This window comes from Bos taurus, chromosome 18 (genome assembly GCF_002263795.3).
Source record: "Bos taurus isolate L1 Dominette 01449 registration number 42190680 breed Hereford chromosome 18, ARS-UCD2.0, whole genome shotgun sequence".
NCBI classification, from domain to species: domain Eukaryota; kingdom Metazoa; phylum Chordata; class Mammalia; order Artiodactyla; family Bovidae; genus Bos; species Bos taurus.
Window position 1 is genome coordinate 1668536 of NC_037345.1, and position 24941 is coordinate 1693476.

The window sequence follows — 24941 nt, forward strand, 5'->3', positions numbered from 1 at the left end:
GGAATTTTCCAGGCAAGAGTACTAGAGTGGGTTGACATTTCCTCCTCAATATATACACACTGCTGCTGCTGCTGCTAAGTCGCTTCAGTCGTGTCCGACTCTGTGCGACCCCATAGACGGCAGCCTACCAGGCTCCCCCGTCCCTGGGATTCTCCAGGCAAGAACACTACTATACATAAAATAGGTAAACAGCAAAGACCTGCTATATAACACAGGGAACTATACTCAATATTGTGTAATAACCCCTAATGGAAAAGAATCTGAAAAAAGCCCTTATGTGACACTGTACAGGAGACAGGGATCAAGACCATCCCCAAGAAAGAGAAATGCAAAAAGGCAAAATGGCTGTCTGAGGAGGACTTACAAATAGCTGTGGAAAGAAGGGAAGCAAAAAGCAAAGGAGAAAAGGAAAGATATACCCATTTGAATGCAGAGTTCCAAAGAATAGCAAGGAGAGATAAGAAAGCCTTCCTCAGAGATCAATGCAAAGAAATAGAGGAAAACAATAGAATGGGAAAGACTAGAGATATCTTCAAGGAAATTAGAGATACCAATGGAACAAACATTTCATGTAAAGACGGTCACAATAAAGGACAGAAATTGTATGGACCTAACAGAAGCAGAAGATATTAAGACATGGCAAAAATACACAGATCAGTTCAGTCGCTAAGTCGTGTCCGACTCTTTGCCACCCCATGAATCACAGCACGCCAGGCCTCCCTGTCCATCACCAACTACCAGAGTTCACCCAAACTCATGTCCATCCAGTCGGTGATGCCATCCAGCCATCTCATCGTCTGCTGTCCCCTTCTCCTCCTGCCCCCAATCCCTCCCAGCATCAGAGTCTTTTCCAATGAGTCAACTCTTCCATGAGGTGGCTTAAGTACTGAAGTTTCAGCTTTAGCATCAGTCCTTCCAAAGAAATCCCAGGATTGATCTCCTTGAGAATGGACTGGTTGGATCTCCTTGCAGTCCAAGGGACTCTCAAGAGTCTTCTCCAGCACCACATCCATAAGCACCAATTCTTCGGCGCTCAGCTTTCTTCACAGTCCAACTCTCACATCCATACATGACCACTGGAAAAACCATAGCCTTGACTAGACAGACCTTTGTTGACAAAGTAATTAATGTCTCTGCTTTTTAATAGGCTATCTAGGTTGGTCATAATTTTCCTTCCAAGGAGTAAGCGTCTTTTCATTTCATGGCTGCAATCACTATCTGCAGTGATTCTGGAGCCCAAAAAAATAAAGTCTGACATTGTTTCCACTGCTTCCCCATCTATTTCCCATGAAGTGATGGGACCAGATGCCATGATCTTAGTTTTCTGAATGTTGAGCTTTAAGCCAACTTTTTCACTCTCCACTTTCACTTTCATCAAGAGGCTTTTTAGTTCCTCTTCACTTTCTGCCATAAAGGTGATGTCATCTGCATATCTGAGGTTATTGATATTTCTGCTGGCAATCTTGATTCCAGCTTGTGCTTTTTCCAGCCCAGCGTTTCTCATGATGTACTCTGCATAGAAGTTAAATAACCAGGGTGACAATATACAATACACAGAAGAAGTATACAAAAAAGATCTTCATGACCCAGATAATCATGATGGTGTGATCACTCACCTAGAACCGGAACGTGAAGTCAAGTGGGCCTTAGGAAGCATCACTACGAACAAAGCTAGTGGAGGTGATGGAATTCCAGTTGAAGTAATTCAAATCCTAAAAGATGATGCTGTGAAAGTGCTGCACTCAATATGCCAGCAAATTTGGAAAACTCAGCAGTGGCCACAGGACTCGGAAAGTCAGTCTTCATTCCAATCCCAAAGAAAGACAATGCCAAGGAATGCTCAAACCACCACACAATTGCACTCATCTCACACTTTAGTAAAGTAATGCTCAAAATTCTCCAGGCCAGGCTTCAACAGTACATGAACTGTGAACTTCCAGATGTTCAAACTGGGTTTAGAAAAGGGAGAGGAACCAGAGAGCAAATTGCCAACATCTGTTGGATCATCGAAAAAGCAAGAGAGTTCCAGAAAAACAGCTATTTCTGCTTTATTGACTATGCCAAAGCCTTTGTGTGGATCACATGAAACTGGAAAATTCTGAAAGAGATGGGAATACCAGACCACCTGACCTGCCTCTTGAGAAATTTGTATGCAGGTCAGGAAGCAACAGTTAGAACTGGACATGGAACAACAGACTGGTTCCAAATAGAGAAAGGAGTACTCAAGGCTGTATTTTGTCATCCTGCTTATTTAACTTATATGCAGAGTACATCATGAGAAACGCTGGGCTGGAGGAAGCACAAGCTGGAATCAAGATTGCCAGGAAAAATATCAAAACCTCAGATATGCAGATGACACCACACTTATGGCAGAAAACAAAGAACTAAAGAGCCTCTTGATGAAAGTGAAAGAGGACAGTGAAAAAGTGGGCTTAAAACTCAACATTCAGAAAACTAAGATCATGGCATCCAGTCCCATCACTTCATGGCAAATAGATGGGGAAACAGTGGAAACAGTGGCTGACTTTATTTTGGGGGGCTGCATAATCACTGTGGATGGTGACTGCAGCCATGAAATTAAAGACACTTTCTCCTTGGAAGAAAAGTTATGACCAACCTAGAGGGCATATTAAAAAGCAGGGACATTACTTTGCTACCAAAGGTCCATCTAGTGAAAGCTATGGTTTTTCCAGTAGTCATGTATGGATGTGAGAGTTGGACTATAAACAAAGCTGCACACAGAAGAAATGATGCTTTTGAACTGTGATATTGGAGAAGACTCTTGATAGTCCCTTGGACTGCAAAGAGATTCAACTAGTCCATCCTAAAGGAGATCAGTCCTGACTGTTCATTGGAAGGACTGATGCTGAAGTTGAATCTCCAATACTTTGGCCACCTAATGTAAGAACTGACTCATTGGAAAAGACCCTGATGCTGGGAAAGATTGAAGGCAGGAGGAGAAGGAGATGACAGAGGATGCGATGGTTGGATGGCATCACTGACTCAATGGACATGAGTTTGAGTAAACTCCAGCTTGGTGATGGACAGGGAGGCCTGGCATGCTGCAGTCCATGGGGTCGAAAAGAGTTGGACACAACCGAGCTACTGAACTGAACTGAAGGGGAGAGGTGGTAGAGAATCTGCCTGTCATTGCAGGAGGCACAAGAGATGCAGGTTCAATCCCTGGGTTGGAAAGATCCCCTGGAGAAGGAAATGGCAACCCACTCCAGTATTCTTGCCTGGAAAATTCCATGGACAGAGGAGCCTGGTGGGCTATAGTCCATGGGGTTGCAGAGAGTTGGACACGACTGAGCAGAGCACACACACGTGTATGCATAACTGAAGCACTTTGCTGTACACTTGAAACTAACACATTGTAAATCAACTATACTTGAGCAAAAAAAACCCAAAACATTTTATTATGTAAAACTTTAAATACTGTGCATGCAAAAGTAGAAAAAAAATGTTAAAATGAACTTGTCCAAGTGACCATCTGCTCTCCCAGGTTCAATAATTACCACTTTAGCCTGCCTTGTGTCTATACCTTTACCCCAACCCGGAATTATTTTGAAGCAAACCTCAGACATCATTCCATAAATAAGATTTCGGTATATATCACTAAACGAAATCTCTTAAGCACACACACACACACAACTAACTATAATATCATTAATACACTTAAAACGAATAATAATTATTCAATATCCAATGGTTTGTGTTCAAACTTCCACTCTTCTCATGCAATTTTTTTCAGTTTGTTGGAATTATGAGTCAAACAAAGTCCATACATTGCAATTGGTTAATATAGCTTGTTTTAATTTACAGATTCTCCTCTGTCTTAAAATTTTTTTCAATGTATTCATTGAAGAAATTGTGTCATTTGTCCTATAGAGTTTCTCACTGAATTTTTTAGATTGCATCCCCATAGTTTCAAATAAAACATTCCTCTCAAATACCTGTACTTTCTGTACATTGGTAGTTGTCAGATTTGGGGTGATTTATTTTTTCACCACTACTTTCTGAATATTTTACTTCCGTCAGGGGTCCATTATCTGTCTTCATTTTTCATATTGGTAGCCATTGGTGATTTTTTTTTACTAGATCCAGAGCTAAGTTAATATTTGAGCAGATGGTTCTCCAACTGTCCCTATACCATTTATAGAATAATTCATCTTTCCTCTCCCTTATTTGAAATGTATCTTTACCATATGTCAATTTCTGTGAGTATCTGAGTTTATTTGTAGACTTGCAGGTCTATATATTGATCTATTACAGTATTCTAAAGGTATGTTTATAATATGTTTAATATCCGAGAGGACATTCACTACTGCATACTATTAGTTTTTCAAAAATTTCCTGACTCATGATTAAATAAAATTCATGTTTCTTTGCCCATTTGGGCCTCCTCTCTCTCCTTTAGAGTGTGTTGTGTACTTGCATAAACCAGACCTCCTTAGGAGATAACCTTCCTTAATCTAGTAAGTGGTCATGATGACACACCAGTTGCTTTGTACATGAACATCTGGGGTCTGTCAATATGTCATCTGATGAATAACCTTTTGTCTCAAGAACTTATATAATTGTGCTTTGACTTCTGATGGGCAGAGCAGTCCTCAGGTTGCCTCAAATAGATTTTTCCATTTCTTTCTTAGATTTGACAATTGATTGATTTTTTTTTAACTGTTGGCACTAATCTTGCTTATTATTTTTCAAATGAATTTTTAAAAAAGATTTCTTTATTGGCTGTGGTGGGTCTTTATTGCACTCTCCTTGCAGTGGCTTTTCTTGTGGCAGAACACAGCTCTCAGCATGTGGGCTTCGGTAGCTGTGGCTTGCAGGCTGCAGAGTGCTGGCTTAATAGTTGTAGAGCTTGTTCAGCAACATGTGGGATCTTCCCTGACTAGGGATCTAATCAATGTCCCCTGCATTGCAAGGCAGATTCTTACCCACTGGACTATCAGGGAAGCCCTCCAAATGAATTTTTAAAATAAACTGACCTGCTCCTCTTCCTCCCTCTCCAAAAAAAAAAAAATGCTGCTGGTATTTGTACTGTGATCACATTAAATATCCAGATTGACTTGATTTCTTTTTGACAGTCTTTCTATCCAACATCATTTTTTTCCCATTTACTCTTTATAACAGCTCTACAAGAAGGGTCTCTTATTATGGCCATTCTGTTATTATTATCGCCATTTTACAGATCACAGAACTGTGTAGTTTGCTGGGGTTCACACAGACCATTAGGTGTGGGAGCTGACCTTTCTGGGTCAACCAGAAAGCAGGGGAGGGAGGGAGCCACCTCCTCTTTGCATCTTGCTACTTAGTTGCAGTTTGCCTCCAAAGCACTATGGCTCCTCTGTCTCCTTCACTTCCTGGTCCACTGCTTCCCTTGCTGTGGATGGTCAACAGCAAAGGTAGGCTTTTAAGTCAATGACGCCAATTCAAGTGTGACATGAGGGGTGATGTTCGCAGGTGGCTGTGCAGCTGAGGCAGCTGGGGAGAACCTTGAGGAGGAAGGAAAACTCAAGGTAGACTTCAAACAGTCGGGCAGAATTTGGATGGGTGGAGAGGATAGGAAATCACAACTAGCAAGAGGAAATGGGTAAAAAGCAATTTGACATCTAACTGGGAGATAGTTGGGTGATGATGGGAGCTCCTGTGGGAGTTGTGGGATAGAGAGGTTCCCTGCGCTGCCCATGAAATGACACCTTCCGGGTAATCTGCTAACAGACATTTGGGTGATGGGTGTGAACACAAAGAGACTCATCCCTTCTGCCTGCAAGGGAAAGCCGCCACGGCATGCGACTCAGGTGCAGAGGCAAAGTCCTCAAGGAAGGACTGGCAGCTGAGCTTAGGGGCAGAGCGTGGCGTTGTATATGGATTACTTACCCCCCTGTAGTCTGTGACAGGCTTCCCAGGTGGCGCAGCGGTTAAGAATCTGCCTGCCAATGCAGGAGATGCAAGAGATGCAGCTTCGATCCCTGGGTTGGGAAGATCCCCTGCAATAGGAAATGGCAACCCAGTCCAGTATTCTTGCCTGGAGAATCTCATGAACAGAGTAGTCTGGTGGGCTACGTACGGTCCATGGGGTCGCAAAGAGTCAGATATGACGGAGCATGCATGCACTATAGTCTGTGACAGGGATGCAAATCAAAAAACTAAAAAACAGAAAAGCATTCAAGCATTCACCAGAGAGGTCAACATTAGTCAGGGTCCAATGCCTCTGGTGTCCTCTGGGCTACGTGCCCAAGGACCTAGCAATAACTCACCCTTTGGCCTTTGGTGGATGGGAGGGAGGCTGGAGCCTGGGGCCCCAGGGCTCACCACTTATATCCATTTTGTCAAAGATAAACAAAAACATCTTAATAGTTAACAAACAAAAAATCTTAATAATTGACTGAAAAATAAACAAAGCAGGCACTAGTTAAAGTGGTAAGGACAGATTTTAACCAATATATTATTGATAAACACTGCAACTTGGATTTACACAGAGGTGACTGGGCACGTTAAAGGGAGAATGAAGAAGTATGGAGGGAGGTGAGCAGAGAAGTGAAAAAGTACAAAGAGTTGGTCAGTGTAAATACTGATTAGGTCAGCTGTATCTGTTAGCTGGCAAGTATTGAAGTTAGGATTCTACTCTCCCACAGAGGCCCTATTCTTTCCAGTAATTATATTTCAAAGGACTGGCTTTCAGGTCCTTGAGAAAGACACATAATACATATACATTTAATGCACACCTTAAAGGGAAAGGAAGAAGTCATAACTGTAAGCCTTTTTAGTAAACGCTCTAAGAAGGGGTGGGGGGTACTTATAACTGGTATTGGCTAGAATAAACAGTGAATGTTTGAGCTTTATCAGACAGGCACTTAGGGTGGGTAGAGCCATCCCAGGGACGTGGCCTTGAGATGTTAGAAACTATGTTACTGTGTTTAAGTCTTTTAATGTGGGGGGAGGTTGTGTGTGTTAGTCGCTCAGTCCTCAGTCGTGTCCAGCTCTTTGTGGCCCCATGGACTGTAGCCTGCAAGGCTCCTCTGTCCATGGAATTCTCCAGGCAAGGAGACTGGAGTGGGTAGCCATTCCCTTCTCCCGGGGATCTTCCCAACTCAGGGATCGAACCCTGGTCTCCTGCACTGCAGGCAGAGTCTTTACTGTCTGAACCACCAGGGAGGAGGGTGGATAAAGTCATCTGTGTTGAGAGTACAGTTTTTTGGTTTTGGGTGGGGGGTGGTTTTGTGGCTGTGCTGTGTGGCATGTGGGATGTGATCTTAGTTCCCTGACTAGGGACTGAACTGCAGTGGACCAGTGGAGTCCTAACCAAGAGTATAGTTTTTATAGGCCAAGGTTGAGACATATTGGAGAAGAGGGCCTACAGGAGCCTGGTTAGATTTTGGTGGAGCAGAGAACTTGATCATCTCACAGCTGAAAGGGTCTGAGATCGTGCCGGAGAGTGAAGGTCACCAAGTTTCCTCTTGGAGTTCTATAGCTCCCAGAACATCAGGATAGCAAGTGGTTAAGGGTCTACCCAGGTAGGTGTGGTGTGAGAGTCACTTTCAGATACCTGACAAGTCAAGAATCCACCTTCTCACCTCTCAATCCCACAGCCTGTTATAGGTCATAGAACACCTGGAAGCAGAGGATTCTACAGAGCTGACCCTATCCTAGAGGTCTGAGATCTCAACCCCTGGCTTGCATCCATAGTTTGGGGAGTAGTACCAGGTATACCCTACAAGCTCCCCTTTGGAACAGAAAACCTTACCAGCTTTGAAGAGAATGCTAAAGGCTAAGGACTGGGACATCTTTCAGGCTCATGTGGAAAGTGAAAGTCATTCAGTCATGTCTGACTCTTTGCGACCCCATGGACTAGACAGTCCATGAAATTCTCCAGGCCAGAATACTGGAGTGGGTAGCCTTTCCCTTCTCCAGGGGATCTTCCCAACCCAGGGATCAAATCCACATTACTGGTGGATTCTTCACCAGCTGAGCCACATGGAAGTCCAAGAATACTGGAGTGGGTAGCCCTTCTCCATATCTTCCCCACCCAGGAATCAAACCAGGGTCTCATGCATTGCAGGTAGATTCTTTACCAATTGAGCTCTCAGAGAAGCCCTCAGGTTCATGTAGTATTTTCCTTTTACTGTATCAACTGATTGATTTATTTAAATTAAAAAGAACGTTTTTGAGGAGCCTGGTAGGCTGCAGTCCATGGGGTCGCTAAGAGTCGGACACGACTGAGCGACTTCACTTTCACTTTTCACTTTCATGAACTAGAGAAAGAAATGGCAACCCACTCCAGTGTTCTTGCCTGGAGAATCCCAGGGACGGGGCAGCCTGATGGGCTGCCGTCTATGGGGTCGCGCAGAGTCAGACACGACTGAAGCGACTTAGCAGCAGCAGCCTGAAACCCCACTTTCTATGGCCTGGCTCCTCTGAGGTTCATATTATCCCACAGCAGGCTCCTCCCACGGGAGGGGTATGGGTCAGTTGTGTTTAAACAAACTCTCCAGGAGAGTCTGATAGACGCTTGTTAAAGAATCAGCGACTTACAGGCCTCCCTCTTCCAGAGGCGATAAAGCTTGGAGGGCAACTGGGAGTTTCATTAACAATTTGAGGTGGATCTGGAAACTGGGGAAAGCACGTGCTAAGAGAAGACATAGAAAAATATTGAAAATGGTTAACACTTTGCTTTATGTATATACTGTGCCCTAAACAGTAGGGAGCTAAGGGAGTCAGCTAGAAAGAGAGTGGGTCGGACTGGAATTATCAATAGAAGGTCCCCAGGGGGGTGAGCACTCCAGGAAACCGAGACACTCGGTCTCCTTTTTCCAGGTAGGGAAACCCCACGCCCACGTGGGGTGATTTTTCTCCCTCCTGGGCGCAGCGGCCTCACCGCAGCTCCGGCTTGCGGAGCTCGGGCAGGAAGCCAAGCTAGCCTCAGGTCAAGGCTCTTTCCGCGAGAATGGTAACCGTCCCCAGCGTGAGGCTCTCGGGCCAGAGGCTTCGCCTGCAGCCCTGCGCGGCTGCAGCGGACCACAGCCGTGTGAGAGGCATCCTCCGCTGCTGGGTGCCCCCCTCGAAGTCCAGGTATTCAGCCCCGGCACAGCGCGTCGCACACCCCACACCCTGTCTCCGCCGTCGGTACCCCGGCCTCAAGGGAGTGGAAACCTCCCATCCCCCTCCCCTCCCGCGCTGTAGACGCCCCGAGTCCCCACGGGACTACAAAGCCCACAAGCGCGCGGGCTGGCGCGCTGTCTTCTGGGAGTAGTAGTTCCGCGCGCCAGGCTCTCCTGGCGGCGCAGCGCGCGCTGGACTCCATTTCCCAGGATGACTAGGCGAGCGGGGGAGGGGGCGGGGCAGGGCCGAAGGATGTGAGTGGGGAGGGGGCCCTCGCCCCCCGCCCCCACCCTTCCTTTCCAGTCAGGCTGGGTTGGGGGAGGGGCCGGGCTGAGGCGGCGGCGGCGGCGGCGGCGGCTCGCTCGGGGCGGGTAAGGGCGGGACTGGCCCGCTGCGGGCGGACTGGGGAGCCGCTCAGCTAACGGGTCCGGACGCCGACCGAGGCGGCGGCTTTCTCTGCACTGGCGGCGGCGGCGGGAGCGGCGAGCATGGCCCGCGCGGCGCCCGGAGCTGACTGAGGTGCGCGGGCGGGCGGGCGGGATATAAGGCGTCCCGGGCCCCTCGCTGCCACGAACCCCCTCCGCGCGGGCAGCTGGCTCGACCAGCGGCCCAGACCCTCCTGGTCCACCCCGGCAACTTCCCCTGGGTCGGGGCGCTGGGCTCCCCCGTGGGGGCGGTGGTCCTCTTGCCCTGGCCTCCCTCCCGGTTGCCCGCCTTCTGCTCCTGCACCTCCAGCCGTTCCCACGCGCGGCTCTTCCACCCCATGGTGGAAGTCCCCGGCCCCCGCGCCCAGCCCCGAGAAGCGCTCCGTGCCCCAGTCCCGACTTCAGTCCACTGCCTAGTTCGCACCCCCAGCCCCGCGCGCGCTCCTGGCCTGTGCACTCCTTGGAGACCCTTGCCCCGCTTCTCCTGGCCACAGGCTGTCTTTGCACCATCAGCAGCTCTCTCCTCTTTCCCCTACCTGGCACTGCCCCCAAGCCATCCACAGTGGCCCAGTTCTCTCTGATGAGACCTAACAGCCTGACCTCGTTCCCACTTCGGAGAAACCGAGGCTTGGCACAAACCAGGAACTTAGCCAAGTCCATGCCCCAGCCCTGTGGGGCTGGTCTGAGCCCTTGCCTTGGCATGAGGGAGTCATTTCTTCCCTCCAGTCATTCCTCTGTGACTGGACTAAACTTCCCAGTTGCCTGCTGCAGCTCTCTGCTGAGCTCACTTTAGTCTCCCTTTTGGCGTTTTCCCACTTCTGTTTCCCCCTCCTCCTTCCTGTATTTAATTTCTGGCCTCCTTTGCCTGTAGAGTCCCCCACCCATCACTCATTTACTCAAGTTAGCCTTTTGATTTCTATTTCTTGCCAACTGCATCCATCTCCCATCTTGCCTCTTGCTTTCAGCTACAGTAAAACACTGAAGAACAGAGTCTAAGGTGGTGTTGGGGGAAAGGGGAGAGGTGCTGGTGGTGGGAAGGGAGTGGCAGCCTCTTTCAGCTAAAGCTGCTGAGGGGGCTCAGGGCACTCTGGAGTCCCTCAGTAAGTCAGTCCTAGCCAGTGATGCACACTCCCATCTTGTCTTTGGGACAGTTGTCTGGAAGCTGGTTGGTCATTTCTTCCTCTCATTACGCGTGGTGGACTCCACCATCCCTCCGAGATGGAGGGAACCTCCTACATTGGTGGAGATGGCGGCATAAGAGAAGTCTGGGAGACCACACCCCTAACCCTTATCTTGCTTCTGCTGCTAACTTTGGAGATGGTTGGCGGCAAAGGGAATGATGCTGCCAGGTGCCCCCTGAGCTCTTTGTGGAGGAAGACGTAGTGACTGTAGGTGGTGATCTCAAGTTTAGTCGTGGTGTTCAGGGTTTGAAGGAAAGAGGGAGCCAGGGCTCAGAGAGGTGGTGGAGACTTGCCTGTATCTGTTTTTTTTTCTTTTGGTTTAGTTTTGTTTTCTTATCTTCCTTTGGCATATTTGCCTATGGGTCGATCCCTTCCTAGCCCAGTTTTCAGCTTCTCAGTGGGAAGTTGGGGGAGGGAGGGAAATCTGTGAGCCATCACGAAGGCAGGCTCTGGGAGTTCCACTGGGGTCCTGAATGAGCAATCTTGATCTGAACCAGATGGTTCCCTGCTTCAGCACCCCCTCTCTCATCCCTCCCCCTTGGCTGTGAATAGGACGTCTTTAACCCTGTAACTTGAGAATGGAGGTAGGGGGGCCAGGGGGCCAACTGTCTGTGTGCGTGTTTATGTCTGCCTCTGCGCTCACCATGTGAGCTTGCCAGGGGCCTGTGGGAGTGACCCTACGTGGGAGTGCAGTGCCGGGATGTGCTGTGGCATGCTCACAGCCCTCTAGGAACTTTCCCAGCCCAGAGCCCACATGGGGTCAACTTCTCAGCTGCTAAGAACCGCTGGGTGTGGCCTCATGGTCCATTTCCCCACAAGCCAAACCTCTGGACCTGAAAGATGCCTCAGGCGAGGATCACTCTTCTTTTGAAAACTACCTGCAGTTATGTGGAGTCTCAAAGAGCAGCCTGGGGTGGGGTGGGTTTCCTAGAATTGGAGTTCCCGCTTCCGAACTTGGAAAGAGAGGAGCTGGCGAGGGGAGGAGGAGCTGATTCCTTTGCTTCATTCGTACCCCATCCTGTCTTGTGTATTGTGTACTTGATTTTGACCTCTTCCCCTCCACCCCCGTTAGACTGTGAAAGTCCTTCAGATGTGCCCTTGTTTCTGAAATATCACCCGCGGCTCGGTCCTTGGCACAGAGTAGGTGTTCAGTAATCCCCCTGAGGAGCTGTGTAAGGCGCATTTTGCTGGGCCCCACTCCCAGACATTTCTGATTCAGGCAGTCTGGGTGTGGCCTGAGATTTTATTTCTATCCGGCTTCCTGACCATAGCACTTGAGAACCACTGGTTTGGGGCCATGAGAGTTGCCTGGGTGATTAATCCAGGCCCATGTAAAGTCTTCAGAGAGGCTGCCCCCCACCTGGCTTCCCCACCCAGGACTGTTCTGGCAGCTTCCCTGGGCTGGTCTTTTCCTGCCATTCCCATGCTTTCCAGTGTTGGCTAGATTAATGGTCAGGGTGACTTGAGGGCCTGAGCTCCCAGTCCCCCTGTAACCACATAGCAGACACTGTGCTGTGGCCATTTGAAGGAAGGACCCCCCACCCCAACCACAAAGCAGGACGTTTAGGCACCAGGGCTTTGGGGAAGGACATGGGGAAGCAGACCCTGAACCAGGCACTCATCTGCCCTGTCCCTGAGACTGAGCAGGTTGGGTGCTGGCCATGGCTGCACACTGGACAGGATGCCTGGGACTCTGAAACTGAGACAAACAGGAGGAACCCCTTACATTGTGCTTTAACTTTGCCACGCATTTTTTCACGTACTGTTTTTCAGGAGGTTTATAAGGCAGAAGTAGACCCAGGTGGGGTTACTAAGAAACAGAGATACTCTGCGGGTCACAACAGGCCCAGGGCTCATGATTTCAACCCGCCGAAAGAGCATCTGCTAACCCAGGAGCTGTGAATAGCTGGAGTGATGGCTGCTGTTCCCTGAGTGGTTACTTCTAGCCAGGCACCTGGCTGGATGTTCTTGCATGTAGGTGCATCACATTCTCACAGCAGCGTTGCAGGGTTAGCACAGATGAAGAACTGAGGCTTACAGAACTTATGAGACTTGCCCATAAACTCAGCTGGTAAGTGGAGCATATGGAAGCCAGACAGGGTCTTTCTGACCCCGTGCTTTTTGTCCCTCACTGCCTGTCTTGCCCAGGAAACCTGTAATTGGCCTTTGAGTTGTCTGCCCACAAAGCCTGGTGAATTTATTGAGTCTGGAACTCTGCCAGCTGTTGTGGAGGAGAGGATGACCAAGTCTCTGTCCACCGGGAGGAGGGTAAGACAGGTACTCCGATGTCCGCGGTGGGAGGCAGAAGGGGTAGCTGGGGGCTTGTGGGTTTAGAGGAGGAGAGGTCATCCCCAAAGAGGGCTCAGAAGGGGACTCTGGGTTGGGCCCTGAAGGGGAAGGCAGAGTTCCAGCAGTGCCTGCAGGCCGGGGAACGTACTGGCCAGCAGGGGAAGGAGGGACCATAACGGCGTTTTCAGGGCATTTTCCCTTTTGGTTGGAGCATAGGAGAGGTATTTTAAAAAGAAGTTTGGTTACGAGCAACACCTTGCTGACTTTGGTAGGAAAGGACTTCATTGGAAGGCTATGGGAACTCCTAGAATCTGAGGAATGACTCGAGACCCGAGTCCCCTGCAGGGTCTTTTTTTAAAAGCAATTATTCGTCTTTTTTTTTTCTTCTAAATAGGTCTTTAAGAAATTATTTATTTATTTTATGTTTGGCTGTGCTGGATCTCCATTGCTGCTCGCAGGCTTTCTCTCGTTGCAGAGAGCGGGGCTGCTCTCCAGCTGCGGTGCGCAGGCTTCCCTCGCTGCAGTGGCTTCTCCTGTTGTGGAGAACAGGCTCTAGGGCATGCGGGCTTCAGTAGTCGTGGTGCATGGGCTTGGTTGCTCCGTGGCAGGTGGAATCTTCCCAGACCAGAGATCAAACCCGTGTACCCTGCATTGGCAGGCAGATTCTTAACCACTGGACCACCAGGGAAGTCCCCCTCCAGGGTCTTGGAGTAGGTATGTCAGGAGCCAAAGGCCAGCCTCTTCAGGGTACCACTGGGGCCAGGATAACTGTTCCAGCTGTACTGTGGGATTTTGTCACCATAGGTTGGGAGTCATCTCCCAGGGAGGAGATGTCTGGTTGGCCCAGACTGGGCCATGCCTCCTCCCTTGGCCAGGGAAGGGCTGGTGACACAGTAGGCAGTCCCCCCAAACCGTATCCAAAAATTGGAGTCCCCAGAAGAAGAGGCAGTAGAGATTGCAAGAGATCAATCCCAGCACAGTGTTCAGTGAGGACTTAACTCGGCAGACGGCAGACAGAGGGCTTGTTTCCGACAAGTTTCTGAGCAGGCAGAGGGCAGCTGGTAGCAGGGTATGGCTGGGTCATAAGGAGACAAGGAAAGAAGGGAGGGAGGAAATGGAAAACTAGTTAGGGTCCAGGTGAGAAGTAATGAAGACTGGAACTTGGCAGTAAAAATGCAAAGAAGGGACTGATTCTAGAGAACTATGAAAGTAGGTATCTGGAACAGACAGTAAGTTGACTGGGGTTAGACACTTCCTTGCCTAGGTGAAGTCAGGTCCTTTAGCTGAAGTGGAGCAGTCAGGAGGAGGAGGAGTTTGCAGGAGATGAAGCATCCTTGCTTTGGAGGAGCTGTGTGCAGGACGCTGACAGCGCGCCCGGAAGCCTGGTTAGCTTGTTACCCTGGACTCCACGCTGCCTGCCTGAGGTTTGGGGCCTCAGCCCTGGGCGGGTGGGGCCCCACAGCCTCAGGGGCCCAGTTCATTCTGAAAGCAACTGGGGCTTTGTGGTCCATGCTCAGCATGCCTGCGTCTCTTCTTGTCTCTCCATTTCCGCCGAGGGTGGCCTTCGCCTTCCTCCCCCTTCCCCGCTCTCAGTTTCCATGCCCCAACTTTCCCCCACCGTGTTGTCCCAGTATCTGAGCCCTTACCAACTAAAGGAGCTGGCCCAGCTCTCTGGGGACCTGGGTTTTAGATTTTCCCCTCTTTTCTTTAGCAACAAGTTCTCACTATTAGGGCAGATATCTGCAAATGACATTTTGCACAGAGAGAAGGTGAACTTTGCCTGCTAGCTGAGGAGAACAGGCATTTCCTCCAGTTATGCTGGGCTTACCAGGGATGCCTGTATGTGTCCCTAAGCAGCCATTCTGGGGCACCTCTTGGTGCTTATTTATAAATCATGACTGTAATTACAGCGTATTGTCAGTCACACTTTTACGTTGCCATTGCAGACCTCTCCTAAGGCTCCAGGGCATAGGCTGGGCTTTGGGCCACCCCAACTTTCTAGCTGAGAACTGGAGAGGTTTCCTGCTTCAGGAATGGGAGAAGGACTTCCCCGGTGGTTCAGTGGTTAAGATTCCATGCTTCCACTGCAGGGGGCTTGGGTTCGATCCGTGGTTGAGGAACTAAGATCCCACATGCCACTCAGCCAAAAAATTAAATAAATATATAAGAAGAAAGTGAGGAAGGGAGCAGGGTTCTCTGTGAGGTGGGGCAGGAGGAGTGATGCTGAAGGGCACTTATCCCTGCAGGTTTTCAGAGAGGATCATCTTCCTGGGGTGAAGACTGTCCCCCTCAGTTATAGCTGTTAGCATTCAAATGAGTGTGCTTTAAAAAAAAATTAATTTATTTTTTATAGAATTATATAATTATAATTATATAATTACTTTACAGAATTTTGCTGTTTTCTGTCAAACCTCAACATGAATCAGCCATAGTGGATGTAGTAGTTTTGCCAATGATATGAACACAGTGCCTGCTACCCATGTACAATAAGGTGAACTAGGAACAAGAGAAATCTAGAGACAAATGTAATTTTTCCTTATTTTGCTGTCAGTACTAAATTTGTATTGTGAAATAATCATATTAAAACAACAGTTCTGCTATCAGATGTTGAAAAACATCCTCAAAGGGCTTCTTCCTTAAGGAGGATGTGACTGCAAATGAGGAAGCTCAGAGAGGGAAAGGGGTTGACTGACATCCCCCCCTGGCTGCTGAGGTGGGGGAGCGGGTAGCACAGGCGTCTCCTGCCTGGAGGGGCGTCTCTCCTGGTTTGATCATGCTTTCCCGTGCGCATGCTTTTTCCTTGTCTCCCCTTCTCTTCTTCCCTAGGCTCAGGGTGGGGAACAGGCAGGGGACACAGAAAGCAGCTCTGTCTGTGCACAGCTGAGGCGCGAGGCCCATCCTGCTCCTGAGAGGGGGGTTGGGGGGCAGAGGAGACCCTGAGGGGTCGGCGCATGACCCAGGGGGTCGGCGCATGACCCAAGGACCACAGAGAGCAGTCCTCACCCTTGCTCTCTGAGCCCTCCGGCTGTGGAGTCCTGGAGCAGAGGGCCGGAGGCAGGTCTGCAGCCTTCTGAGGGAGAAAATCAGCAACGAACGCAAATCGCTAATTGGTCTAGAGGGGACTGCTCTGATGAAGAAAAAATCAACAAGTTTTCCGTGTGGTTTAAAGGAATTTGGGGGGGGCGGCGTGAGTAGTGAAAGGGGAAGTTGAGAGGTGATGGTGGGAAGAGGAACAAGGGGGGGCTGGAGGGCTGGCCTGGGGCTTCCCCCTCCCTGCCCGTGTCACCCCGCAGCCCCACCCTGCTCCGCCACTCCCTCTCCCTCCTCCTTCCTCCTTTTTTATTGACATATAACTGACATATAACATTATACTAGCTTCAGGTGTACAACATAACGATTCCACACTTGCATACTCTGTGAAATGTCTACAAATTAGTTAACGATCTGTTACCACGCATAGTTACTACCTCCTTCCTTCTTTGTGGGGAGGATCCCTTTGGGTTTGCAAGGGACTCTCCCTGACCTTTGAGTAGAGTTCCCCCCAACCTCAAGTTCAGTTGAAAACAAAATACTTGTCGTTTGATGCTGGTGAAACCAGAGTCAGGAGAAAATGAAAGTCTCTGTGGCCCCTGTGCTGTGTCCTCTGCCCGAGCAAGTGAGCAGGCAGCAGCCAGAGGGACCAGGGCTGTGCCGCAAGGCAGGGGAGGGGCGGGAGCCCGGTCCTGTCTCTCTTGGGTTTTCTTGGGAGCCGTCTGAGGCCATGGCAGCTGCAAGGGGCTTTCCAGCAGTTGGCCTTCTCTCTGTTCTGTCCTGTCCCAGAGGGCTTGGTATCTTCCCCGGGCCACACCTGTGTAGCTTCTGGCCGGTTCCTGGGTCCTCTGGCATGGCTCAGGAGACCCCAAGTGTCACAGGCAGGGGGAGACAGGAAAGCTTGAAAGGGGTTAGGAGAGTCATGGGGACCCCTGTTGCGGGCTTCCCAGGTGGCTCAGCGGTGAAGAATCTGCCTGCCAGTGCAGAAGTTGTCAGTTTGATCTCTGAATCAGGAAGATTCCCTGGGGAAGGAAATGGCAACCCAGTCCGGTGTTCTTGGGTGGGAAATCTCATGGACAGAGGAGCCTGGTGGGCTGTAGTCCATGGAGTCACAGAGTCAGACTCGGCTTAGAGACTAAACAGCAGCAGGAAGAGTTCAGGCTTTTCCAGTGTAGGGGAGCCAGCGTTGGTACTTCCTTAGGAAGGTGCTGTGAAATGGGTGCTGAGTGACCCAGGGCAAGTTGCTGCCCCTCTCTGGGCCTCAGAGTCCCCTCATCTGTAAATATAGAATTTAAAGATCTGTTCACGGATTTGCTGTCAAATCGTCCAGTAGGCCAAACAGAGGAACGCCATACCCTGAGAGGGGAGATAGTGCTGGGAGCCCAGGACACCACCATGGGGTCCAGGAGTCGCTGAGAATTGGTCCAACCTTTCTGCTGACCAGTTGGACGTATTGCGCAGCAGCCAGCCTGCTCTGGCTTCTCTCTGGAGAACTTGGGCTCCTGCAGCTGAGGGAGCTGGCCCCTGCCTCCTGTTGTCCTCATCCCCCTTCTCGAGCGTCGCTCTGCCTCTGTCCTGGGTTCAGGCAGAGAAAAACCCCTCCGGTCTCTCATCACATCCATCTCTTCCTATACTGGCCACTGGTTAGGCTTTGGAGTGACTGTGTATAGGCTTCCTGTTTCTGCTCCCAATCCCCTCACCTCCTTCCACCTTGGGCTCTGCTTTAGTGAGAATTTCCCCCCAAAGCCAGCTTTGGGGGTTAGATCACAGGCTGAAGATGGGAGGTGCTGGGTCAGTAGTGCAGACTCTGGGTGGGCCTACTGAGGGTTGAGAACTCGCCTGGAAAGAGGGGTGGAGCAGAGGTTTTTAGGAGAGCAGAGGATGGCGGTGAGACCAAGCCACACACAGCGTGACGCAGAGGCCTGACCCGAAAGGCCAGGGGATCATGGGCCAGGGGAGGCCAGGGTGGGCCGAGCGTAGAGTTTCATTGCCCAGGAAGGAGGGGCAGGATGGGGGTGCTGGCCGACAGGCAGACCCCCGAGACTGCCCTGGCAGGAAGGGAGGCCCCAGCTCTCCGGGCTGGGCCGGTCGCACAGCATTGTGCCCAAGTGTGGGCAGGGTTGTTAATGACTGTTTGTTCTCCACAGGCTGTGAGGCTGCCAAGGGTCAGTCCGATAAGAGGGAAGAGCTGGACTCCTCGAGGTTTATCCTCCCACCAGCTGCCTCCTTTCCGCTGGCCTCAGATACTGACAGGCTATTGTGGCCCTGTTCTCTCCCCTTCCTGACACATACCGCCCCTGGCTGTGGCCCAGCTGGGCTTCCCCTGCCTGGCCTCCAGCTCCCGTTCCCATCTGGGGTCAGATGAAGCCTGCGCTGGGGGAGGGGTCAGTCCTAGAAAGCTGAGCCAGTTCCGAGTCAGCTTGGGGGTGGGAGAACCCAGGGGGTGGCCAGGGCTCTGGAGTGAGCAGCCGCTCCTAGACCTGCCTGGTTCATGTTGGCCTCAGGGTTACCCCCGGCTCCACCATCCAGGCCGTGGGGTCTTGAGGGAGCCCCACCTTTACCCCAGAGCTTTGGAAGGTCTGGTTCTTCCTCTGAGAGGAATAGAAATGGGGATCTGAAGGAACTTGCATTTGGGAAGATGATTTGGCCTGTCTGTGGAGAATGAATTGGTGGGAGGGAGGTCTCTAGAGTAGATCTGGCGCTTTAGTAGTTCAGGGGCTACTGTAGGTAGAAGATGGCAGTTCTTGGTTAGAAAAAGAGTGGCAGATGTGGAGGAAAGTAGAAAAGGGAGAGATTTAGGTGGGAAACCTCAGGTGGACTTTGTAATAGGTTGGCTGAAGGAGGTTAAAGGAAGGAAGGGGCATAAATGACTTCCAGGTTTCAGGGTTGGATGGGTGATGTCCCTTTGCTGACACTGGGAATACAGAGGGAAGTTCAGGTTTTGAGGGCTTAGAGTGTGGGTGAGTTTGGCATTGTGAGTAGAGTGAGTTTGAGGTACTGTTGGTACGTGTAAGGTATCTCATCAGAGGGGTGGCTGCTAGAAGTGAGTGGGATAGATGGGTAGAATTCAGGGTAGTGTCTGGCAGCATTTAGAAAAGTCAGACATGACTCTTAATAGGTTGAGAAACAGATTTGGAAAGGGTTTCTTCCCCCAAATCCATTGCCAGACAAGGAATGGAGCCTAGGGTCCCAACTCCCCATTGCAATCCATGTCCAGGGTGGTCTTCTCTTGCCCTGACCACTTCAGCCGGTTCAGGGCCCAGAGGGCAGCACCCTCCCCTCCAGAGTCTTGCTCGTGGTTGGGGGACTTTGGCTGTGAGCAGTCCTAACCCCAGGCCACCCAGAAAGACTACATACATCAATGGCTCTACCACTGTCTGTGCATCTGGGCAGTGTCCCTGGCTGGAGAAGGGTGTGAGTCCTGGCCAGGGAGTTCCCAGAGTCACCACTGGGAAGCCCACAATCACTCTGTGCCTGAGGGCCTCCGAGCTGGACAGACTTAGCGAGGGCAGGGTTTCAGGGCCAGGTTCAGGGCAGCCCTTTTGCACTATGTGGCAAGTGATATTGTAGTGGTTTTTAAAAATTATTTTAAATGAAATGGAAAATAGTTGTACACGTGTGCAAGATTGTATCAGTTGGACTTCTTCAATCACAGCAGCCGAAAGCCAGCTCTAAAGGTGCTTTGATGAAAGGGAGCCGGTTGACTCATACCTGAGGGAATGGCTAGCCACATGCAGGGAAGGGAAGAGCTCAAACAACAGCCGCCTCACCCTGCCCTTCTCTGTCATGACACCTTGCTCGCCCCCCACGTGGCAGAAGGTGCCTGCCAGCAGTGCAGGCCTCTGCCTTCTCTGCATCCCATCCAGGACTGCCGCGGGACTCCTGGGTTCACTTGGAATTGGGGCCCTCACCCAGCCCTGGATCAAGAACTATGCTGTGCTTAGTCCCTAAGTCGTGTCCGACTCTTTGTGACCCCATGGACTGTAGCCCGCCAGGCCCATCTGTCCATGGGATTCTCCAGGCAAGAATACTGGAGGGTTCCCATGCCCTCCTCCAGGGGATCTTCCCAACCCAGGGATCAAACCCAGGTCTCCCGCACTGCAGGCAGATTCTTTACCATCTGAGCCACCAGGGAAGCTGGCTGGCTGCATTTGGTGCTCTGATTAGGCACAGAGATGGAAGTTTGGGGAGAGATGATGCTCCGAAGGAAGATGGGATTGTCGTCCATTCTAAGGGCATTGTGTATTGAGGGGATAAGCAGAGCTAAGTGTGCGTGTCAGAATCACACCGTAGGCAAACTTACAAGGATTTGTTGCCATTTATTCACTCACCTTGTTAAAAGCTGAATGCTGGAGTATAGAATGGGACTTCAGAATCACAGTCACTCCATTTATAGATCGGGAAGTGGGAGTTGAGACATTTGCCTAAGATCCTCAAACCACTAGGTAGAGGCACTGAGTCCAGGAACCCAGGCCGTCTATCTGATTTGCAGATGGAGGCTTTTTCCAATAGGAATGGCATCGTCACGGGAGGAGCTCCCCGCCGCACCCCCCGTGCCCTGGCTGCCCATCCATGGAAGTCCTGCATCCCCTGGACTGCAAGAGCAGACACAGGCGGCTCATGGCAAGTGGTCCCTTCCTCGTGGTGGCCCAGGAACATCTGCATGGTGGATGGTGTTACGCAGGCCTCTGTCTGGGCTGTGGGGGTCGTTCACTCTGCGTGTTCAGCCAGCTCCCTTGGCCCGACTAGGCCTGCCTGTGCCCTGGAGAGGCCCCATCCTCTCCCGCCTGCCCTGTCACCTTGGCTTCTGAAGTGCCCACCCTCCTGTGTGTTTCCTGCTGAGACCCCGGTGAGGACGTAGCTCCAGGGCCACGGCGCTTCCTGGGGTGAGTGGGGTACTTCCTGCTGGACAGGGTCGTGCCCCACTCTGTCTTCCCCCTTAGAAGATGATGCTCAGGACAGCAGTGCCGGTTTCAGGTACAGAGACAACTTTGGCCTCAGTTTGCCCGTCACTTCCAATTTGTGGGGGTACGGAGGTTTGACTCAGCCTAGCAGCGCCAAGAGTGGCGTGTTGTGGAAAGAACTCTGTGGGGATTCCCTGGCGCTCCAGTGGTTAGGACGCCACAGGTTTCGCTGCTGAGGGCCCAAATGCAATCCCTGATGGGGAACTGAGATCCTGCAAGCCGTGTGCTATGGCCAAAAACAAAGCAAACAAAAGCCCACAGGGTGAGACCACCACAAACCCAGCAGAATGGCTAGTCTCCTGAGCTGTCTGCTGACCCAGCCTGGCCAGCGCGCTGTATCTGCCCCACATGCCTAGCTCCCACAGGTGCTCTGGCCCACCTGTTTCTGCCTGGGGTCCTGTTCTCAGAGATCGGCCAGCCTGGGCCAGGCCTCCTGCTCCACAGTGTCTGCGCTCATCCCTGCCTCCTCCTCTCTGTGATGCTGAAACCCAGCGGTACCTCGGGTAGGTAGTGCCTTGCAGCTTACAGTCATCACTCACTGCATCTTGACGGTGACTGTGAGGTAAGCAGGGCAGCAGGCGTCGTCATGCCCATTTCACAGATGGAGGACCTGAGGACCAGAAAGGTGTGATTTGCCCAGATTCACCAACTTTCAGATAGAGCCAGTCCTGGAACTGAAGTCCAGAGTCCACTGGACTAAACTCACAAACGTGTTGAAGTGGGGCTGCCTCCTCTCACCAGGCGAGGGGCTTGGGAGGAGGCCCTGGGCCCGCCCTCTTCACAGCCCCAGTCACCCTATGACCCAAGCTCCAGACAGGCACCATCGTGTTGGCCAGCCCTTGGGAACCCCAGGGCAGGTAATTAAGCCAGTCGAGAGGTATCCCTCCCTTGGGACTCGCATGGTCTCCCTGTGCCTCCTCTCCATGTTCCCAGAGTTGACACCAGTAATATCATGATGTCCATGATTACTGGACATCCTGACCAGCAACATCAGGATGTCATGACAGTTTTTATCTTAGCAGGGAGTGTATAACTCAGGCCAAGTCCGGGAGGGTCAACCACTCTCTGCAGATGGGACTAGGGAGGGCTCCTTGCTCCCCAGCCTGGCTCCGCTCACCCCAGGGCAAGGGGCCGAGGCAGGGCGAGGGGAAGGCTGCCTTTGCGGTCCTCACAGCAGCTGACATTGCCACTTGGCTGAAGTGGTAAAGCAGATTACCTGCCTAGCAACCTTGGGGCTCTTTCCCCGCAGGGGTCCTGCCTGGGTCATTCACAGCGTATTATCAGCTCCGCGGTGACAAGGACGGTGGCTTAGCCAGAGCCAGGGAGGAACGGAAGCAGGTGTGCACTGGTCTCGACAGTTTACCAGCCACCTGCTCTCTGCCCCCTGGAGCTGACTGTTAGTGAGCCCGGGGAAAATGCGGGCACAGGGCAGGACTGCGTCCGAGGGGGTTGGCGCTCGGAGCGCCTCTGTGGCACTGGGCAGGGTGCAAGCTCAGGGCCTCTGACTGGATCGCACAGCTCTGCCTTCTGCTGGAAAAGTGACTCCGGAGGATGCAGGCTGAGCGAGGGGCCCACCCCTGGGCTTCTCTGCACCTCCAGTCCCGGGGGAGAGAGACGACATCGCTCCCTTTAATCTCCTGGTCCAGGCGTGGATGCAGACACCTCCTTTGGGTTTTCATTAACATAACTGTCACAGGCTGACCTTTCCAGAAGACATTAATAAATATAAAAGGAGAATAAAAGAAAGCTAAAGATAAGGTATATGAAAAATAAAAACAGTCTGGCTCACAAGGGACAGATTCCTGGTTTGTTTCCTGGGTTTTCGGGGTACTCTCCCCACTGGAGATATGCTCCCCTAGCATGGAGCGCACCGCTGCATGCCTTTCTTCCAGTCTCTGGTCTCCTAGCACTGACCTGTCTCCCTAAGGAGCCCTGGTGCTTGTCCTGCCTTGAGTCCTCCCCAGACCAGGTGGGTCATCTCTTCTCGTTGTTATTCAGTTGCTAAGTTGTGTCTGATTCTTTGCAACCCCAGAGACTAGAGCATGCCAGTCTCCCCTGTCCTTCACTGTCTCCCAGAGTTTGCTCAAAATCCTGTCCATTGAGTCGGTGATGCTGCCTAACCATTTCATCCTCTACCTTCTCCTTTTGCCTTCAGTCTTTCCCAGCACCAGAGTCTTCCAGTGAGTCAGCTCTTCACATCAGGTGGCCAAAGCATTGGAGCTTCGGCTTCAGCATCAGTCCTTTCCAGTGAATATTCAGGGTTGATTTCCTTTAGGGTTGACTGTGAGGGAATGTGGCTCCTTCCCAAGGTCCCCCAGGGAATTGGCACCGACAGGGCTGTACCTGTAACAGTGCCGCCTCATTTATCCTAAGTAAGCCTTGTAACAGGAAGGCATTCTCTTGACACAGTGCTCAGGCCCCAACTTAGCCCATGAGCCACTGCAGAGGGCTGGTGGCTCCTCCAGCATCTGGTCTTGGCAGGAGTTACACACATCTCACCACCTGGCTCCTTCTCCCCACTGGGCAACAAGAATATTAACTGATAAGCTGGCCTGGTTGATGAAAGTTTCCAGGTGAGTTGGGCAAAAGATTGTTCTGGTTTAAAAAACAACAACAGAGAACACTTTGAAGTCATCTGATAAAGGAGATAAGCGCCTGACCACAGATTGGCGTTTCTGGCCCACCTCCTGCCTGGAATGTGAGTGGTGCCCAGACGGGCCTCCGCACCCCACACTGCAGCCCACCAGCATGCAAGATGGTCCCATTTCATGCCCGGTGTTGAGATGAAGCCACAAAAAAATCAGAAGAAACCGCCACCTGATAAGGAAATGTGGGGGCAGGATGGATAGAATACGGGAGGTTGTCTACAGCCCACTGGCCCTCCCCTGCCGAGGCTGGAGCCATTTAAAGAAATTTGCAGCCGACAAAGTAGGCCTCTGTCCTGCAGCTCTGGCCGTCCCTTTCATGATGTTGCCTGGTTCCAGCGGCTCGGCAGACTTCCCACCTGGGTGGCTTGGCTGGGCTGTGAGGATTGAAAGGTTCCAACCAAGGTATCCCGAGGGTATCCTGACCAAGGGGAGGAGGTTGGCACAGTCCTGGGGCCGAGGACACAGCCCTGTTCTCACTCGCACCTTCAAGTATGATGCTGGCCTGAGTGGAGAGTGCGTTCCTTAACTCCCCCCTGGGCTGAGGGCCTGGAGAACCCCGGAACTGGGGCTGCTGTTTTCCCGGAAGCATTGCTTCGGTACCATCCCATCCCAGGAGCTCTGTGAGCATTCCTGGGGGCTGGAGCTGGTCCCACAGATCAGAGCTGTGGGCCAGGTCCATCCCAGTGTGGCCCCAGGAGGAGCTGGCATCTGCCCTCTGGTTGCTGAAGGGCTGCAGTCTTGAATTGTGCATGTGCTGTGACAACACAGACCCCAATCTTGCGGCCTGCCTTGCCCACAAAGTATCAGTCGCCCTGCCTCCTGGGCTCCTCTCCTGCAGGGTCACGGTGCTGGTCCTTTAGGTTAGGATCTCTTTTCCGGCATTCTCTCCTCCCCCCCGCTATCCCACAAAAGATACAGGGGTATACGCTAGAGTTTTAAGTTGAATCCTTCAACTCTGAGCATGGGCCAAGGCCAGGCTGGAATTGGGAGTCATGGGGATGCTGGCCTGGAAGCTTTTAGAAGCACAGCTCCCTTCGCTGGGTGTGCACTGGCAGGACTTGTGTAGACCCTAGCTCAGGCCTTCTCCATCAGTGTCTTCAGGTGTCCAGCCTCCCCAGGCTTCCGGTGCTGGGCGGAGAGCCCTGTCCGGAGCCCCGTGCCCGGTGCAGGCTGGGGAGGGGGCAGACCAGGGCGGTCGGGGAAACAGAAGCACCAGTCCTGTCCCTTCCCGGATGGTGAGGGCAGCAGTGATCAGATGCAGGATTCCTGGGGTGCCATCTCAGAGGGCTGGTT

At 51.5% G+C, this 24941-nt stretch overlaps 1 protein-coding gene across 2 annotated transcripts in view; it reads left to right on the forward strand.

The window, feature by feature from the left end:
- The first annotated feature begins 9510 nt into the window (after nt 1-9510).
- The window catches only part of ST3GAL2 (ST3 beta-galactoside alpha-2,3-sialyltransferase 2), a 47416-nt gene continuing 31985 nt past the window's right edge, over nt 9511-24941 (forward strand). The window contains exons 1-2 of one of the 2 annotated variants that reach the window (XM_024977980.2): nt 9511-9630; nt 12866-12985. The gene's annotated coding sequence lies outside the window, so the exon portion shown is untranslated. The remainder of the gene's footprint in view (nt 9631-12865; nt 12986-24941) is intronic. The other variant, XM_024977979.2, reaches the window with a different exon arrangement.